The following is a 5,991-nucleotide window of genomic DNA, read 5'->3' as shown; positions in this document are numbered from 1 at the left end:
CGTCCAGCTTTTTCGACCAGTCCTTTCTTGATGCTCCCACAGTCTTTTCCAATATCCTTTTTAGCTCTCTGTTGGATATCTCTGTCTGCCCACTTGTTTGGGGGTGATAAGGTGTGGCAACTGATAAACCGCCCTTTTACAGTTTATCTTATCCTTAATTGAGTAGATTTTATCAATCTTTCATACACTTGTCCATACAAAATGCATGGCTTTACATTCTCCTTCCTGATTTTGTGCTATGATTGAAAATATGCTTCTTTGGCCTTATATTTGCTAATATTAATCCCCTCTTATTACCATTAGATGCTGTGATATGTGCGTTAAGTGATTTCAGGGATTACAGGGCATTAGAGGATGGAAAGGAAGCATGCAAAAGTGGAAGGAATACAAGAAACTGAAGAAACTGCTAAAGTTGTCCAGCCTGACCTTCTGGTACTAAATCGATCATAACTTGAGCTACAAAGGTCCAAATAATGCGTTCTAGTTGCGTTGGAAAGCCAACGTCCGGGGCTTTGCAACGATATATAATTTGTCATAGCTGCCTTGAAGGCACGTGACACGAACGTGTAGATTACGCGGACGCGTGACCTCGCAAAAATCCAATCCACGCTAACGCGTGGACGACGCATCCGCGTGACTTTGCAGTGACCTGTACGAACCAGAAATCACTAGGGGCGATTTCTAGGCTGTTTTTGGCCCAGTTTCAGCCCAGAAAACACAGATTAGAGGCTATAAAGTAGGGGAATGCATACAACAAAGATACAACTTCTCATATACAAAATTTTAGGTTTAGATGTAGTTTTTCCTCTCTCTTAGGTTTTAGGATTTATGATTTCTTTTAGGATTAGAATTTCTACTTCTCAATTTCCAGGTTCAATGTTCCTTTTATTTATTTTCCCAATTTAATTTATGAACTTTTCCATATTAGATTTGATTTCTTTTATTAATGCAATTTGAGGTATTTCAGATATATTATTTTAATTTAGCTTTCTATATTCTTGGCTTTGGTTGAGTAATTAGAGACTCTTGAGTTATCAAACTCTTTTGTTGATTGATAATTAGAAGTTGCTACTTAACTTGAATTCCACTAACTCTAGTCTTTTTTTGGGAATTGACTAGGACTTGAAGATTCATATTGATTTATCCACTTGACTTATCTTCATAGTTAGAGGTTGACTAAGTGGGAGCAACGAGCAATTCTCATCACAATTGATAATGATAACTAGGATAGGACTTCTAATTTTCATACCTTGCCAAGAGTTTCCTTAGCTATTGATTTATTAATTCCTGTAATTTATTTCTCTTGTTCAAACCTTTCAAAAACCCAAAAATACTGTTTTCCATAACCAATAATAAAACACACCTCCCTGCAATTCCTTGAGAAGACGACCCGAGGTTTAAATACTTCGGTTATTAATTTTACTGGGTTTGTTACTTGTGACAACCAAACTTTTGTAAGAAAGGATTCTCTGTTGGTTTAGAAACGATACTTAGAACGCGATTATATTTGTGAATTTCTTTACTGGCAGAAATCTGATCGTCAAAACGGCGCCGTTGTTGGGAAATTGCAAACGTGTGCCTTATTATTGGTTATTGTAAATATTTTCTTTTGCTATTTATTTTTTTTGTTTTTATTTTTGTTTTTAATTCTTATTAGCTACAATGAGTTCTCACCCCCGTTGCTTTGAGTTTGGTTCTAATGTTGTTGAAAGGAATGGAAGTTATAACAGGAACATGCATCAAGGTCAAAACAATCAGAGATGGACGGAGCCACGAGGATCTGATCAACCTTTTCGGCAACAACACCTTCCAAGATACCATGGACAATGACCATTCTACAATGCATGCCAAGACAATAGTTATGGTGGAACTCTTCGTGACAATCAACCTCCACCAAATTACTATGGTCAAGAACCATTCCACGGAGGATACCAAGATGATGAATATGGTGGACCCCCTTGTAGTTACCAACAAGGCCTATCATATGCTTATGAACTGCCTCTCTAATATACCTTTGAACCACCAAACTCACAAGCCCTCTACTACCAAACACCATCACATGATTCTAACCCTTATCTATCGTATTAACCACCCTATGAGCCATATAAGCCATACATAGATCCACCCCAATTCCAACCCAGTTACTCCCAAGGACCACCACCTCCATATACACCACATCCATATCTATCAATCCAAGAGCCTTATGATCCTACTTATGATATTCGAGCAGAACAAGAGTCAAGGAGTCATCTCAAGGAAACAATGGATCAATTTCAAGCAACCCTGCGTCAATTGGACCGAGCGGTAAACCGAATAGCACCCGAAGCTTTCATGGCTAAAGAATCTTAACTTGAGAACAAGGAATTGAAGTGTGCTGTGCAACAAGTGAAAAATATGGAGAGTGATGAACCACTCTCTTATCATGAACCTTTCCTCCCAAGTAATGAGCCCTCATATCCACCTCAACCTTCAATGCATGACACTCTTGGTGTTCTTCTTCAAGGGCAAAGAGAGATGAAACGGAGAGTACTAGAATTTACAACTGCCTTAACCGAGGTACTAAATCAGTTAGCTTTCCAACATCTGAGCACTCAAAATACTCCCATGGCTACATGTGGAGAATCAATAGAAGAGCGTAGCATGAAGGAGATACTAGAAATTCCGGTGGATAATGAGGAACATGGCTTTGTATTGGAACAAGTGGAGGAAGCCATAATAGTTGAAGAGGAAGAAGTGGTTGAAGACTTAGGAGATGTTGAACCTCCATGGGAATCCAGAATTGTAGAGTATTCCTCCAAGAAGATTGAGATTGATGTTAAGGAGGCTAGTGCACACCCTCCATGGCATGTTCCCTATGAAGAGTTGGATGGGATAGATCAAGAAGCAAGTTCCCTTGGTAATGAGGATCATGAATCAAGTCCTCCTAGTGATGAACCCACTGAATATGAAGATCCTTCTTCGATTGAATCCGAGAATAATGTGGGACTGGAAGTTCTTCAGGAAGGTTGGTTAGGAGTTAGAAATGCCTTGTCAAGGTCATTAGAGACCTCTTCACCTAGGTTGCTGTCTACTCCTTCACTTGAGTGGATAAAAATTATCTCTGTTCATCTTCCTATCCCACTTGAGTACGGTATTCTTGAAACGGACGGCCAACCCAGGAAGCTTTTGTGGCATAAAGCATAAGAGGAGACTGTTTGGTGGTTGGAGTTACAAATCAAGGCTCATCGAGGTTGATATTTCAAGAGCTAGATGTAAGGGCTCAATTGGTGATAATTTGGTTAGATTTAAAAGAAGAGTTTGGTACTCCGTAGAAAATTCAGACTGCTTGCCACCCGGTTGGGACAATGATGATCCACTTCAAGACGGGTGTAGATACAAGATTTGAGATCCGGGCATACATGAGGATCGACTTTGGGAGCTCAAAGCTTGCGAAGAACTCCCTCAAGGCTTGGCAAATTTACTTGAGAATGATAGAGCTTATTGGAAGTCCAAACATTGGTGGAGATTTTTGGATGAATTCAAGCACAAGCCACCATAGCAGGGAGCTCACCAAATGTCTAACTTAAGGACTTTAACTAAAAGTGCTAGGTGGGAGACAACCCACCATGGTATGATCGTTCCTTTTTGAATTTTAATTTTTATTTCATTTAGTTTGTTTTTAAGTTTTATTTTATTTTATTCTATTTTATTGAACCTGGAATTATTCATAACATCCATATCAGCATTGCATTCTGCACATTAAAAAAATTCGCACACGACGCGTCAGCGTCGCTGACGCATCCACGTCAAAGGAGAATTAGTGATAAAAGGGAATTGAACAGAAAGTCACGCGGGAGCGTGGCTGGAGGCGTGCCTTAGGCACTAACATGCCCACACAAATGCGTTCCTAACGCGTCTGCGTCATTTGCGAATCCAGCCATCCACGCGTGCGCGTCACCCACGCGCACGCGTGACCCCGCGAAATCGACGTAAATGGGTGTATGGCAGCAAGTTGTGATGGAGTGGGACTAGAATCATGCTAGAAGCACAAGCCCTACCACGCAAACGCATGCCCCATGTGTTCGCGTCATTTTAAAAGAAAAGCCATACACGCGTGCGCGTCACCCACGCGCACGCGTCACCCTAAATTTTGGCAATTACGCGTTTGAGACAGAGAGTTGCGCGAGCGCGTGGCTGCTCTTGCGCCATTAGCGCAAATCAAGTCACGCGTCCGCGTAACTGACGCATCCGCGTCACTTGAAGATTTTGGAAATCACGCGAACGCGTGACCCATGCGTCCGCGTCACATGCGACGCACGGTTTTACTACATCAGCGCTAGATATCTTATCTTTTCTTTCTTTCTTCCTTATCCTTTCTTACTTTCTACTTCTTTATCTCTTTAACTTGTCATCCTTCTTCACTCCCATTCTATTTTACTTAATTTATTTGTATACTTTCATTCATTGCATTTTAATTTTGTGCATATTTTTATTTTCTTTTCTAAATTTATTACTTATCCACTGGTGTTAAATTTTCTTATTCAACTGTTGCATCTTTTCTTGAATTATTTGGGTGCTTCATGACTTGTTTTATTCTGATTGGGTATTATTATTCATAAGTCAATGCTATTCTTTTATGATACTTGCATTCCATTTGCATTGATATGCACTTATACTACCTTGCATTACCCACACACTCCCTCTCATTGTTGCAAAATTTGCACCATTGGTATGCCATGTGCTTTAATTGCTTTCTCATGTACATGTTGTAGCTACCATGTAAATGAGACCCTTATTATTTGGCATTAACCTACCCATACTTTATTTATTTTCTTATCTTTATTTCTGGGTTACTTTTCTTCTTTTCCTATTCTTTCAAGATGGCCACCAAAGAAGGGAAAGGGAAAGCTCTAAATGGGGAGACAAACAAGTCCATCTGCACAAATCCTTGGAGAAAAGTGTCAGTTGTAGCAACACGTCCACTTGCACATCTTAGCATGCACCGAGGATGGTGCAATCTTTAAGTGTGGGGAGGTCGATACCGACTTCTGTGGGTTAATTATTTTCTTCTCAACACCAATGTTTTGTTTTCCTTGTTAGTTATTACATTTGCATTAATTTGATTGCATGTTGCTTGATTTTGTGCATATTTTACCACTACTTGGTTAAAGTAACAAATTTCTTTTCAAGACTCTATTTTATAATATTTCACTAATTTAAATTGAAAAATTATTTGAGAAACTTTTTTGAAGAATATTATTTTGGAACATGGTTTAGAGCTCGAACACACAAAACCTGTGAGATTTTGAGCCTATTTGATTGGTTGTATTTTATCAACCAATATTTTATTTTTTTTTATGTGTTGCTCTCTCTAAAATTGTGATCTATATCTTGCTTGATTCTATATTTCCATGGTTTAATGTATGCATATACTTATATGATTGAGGCCTTGTTTCACTTAGTTTATATACCCATATGGCCTTACCCTTTCATTATCCTTTGCAAGCCAATGTTGAGCCTATTTTACCCCTTTGTTCTTTACTTTAGCTCATCACTAACTCTAAGCGTAAAACAATAATGTCCTTAATTTGAATCCTTGATTAGCTTAGACTAGTGAAAGTGCTCATGAATTAAGTGTGGGAAAAGTGAGTTTGGAAACGTTTGGTTTGGGAATTGAGTATGTTAGACTTTGTGTGAAAATGTGAAAAATGTTAAGAACATGTTTATGCATTCAATACCTTAATCATATACATTAAAAAAGGAAAAAATAGATTAAGAAAAAAAATAGAAAAAGTAAAAAAAAGAGAAAAAAAAAAGAAAAAGAAAAAAATAAAAAATAAAAAGGGGACAAAATGACACAAAGTAATTGGTGATAGCAATGCATATGTACTGTACTTAAATTTGGGATGCATGAATATGTGGTAAACATAGTTAATGGGTAGTTAGATCTTGCATTGTAATTACATGGATTGTCTTAAGTTAGGTGGGAAGTTTAGGTTAATTAAGAATTCA

Source organism: Arachis duranensis, chromosome 3 (genome assembly GCF_000817695.3).
Source record: "Arachis duranensis cultivar V14167 chromosome 3, aradu.V14167.gnm2.J7QH, whole genome shotgun sequence".
Lineage (NCBI taxonomy): Eukaryota > Viridiplantae > Streptophyta > Magnoliopsida > Fabales > Fabaceae > Arachis > Arachis duranensis.
This window is presented reverse-complemented; position numbering follows the sequence as displayed.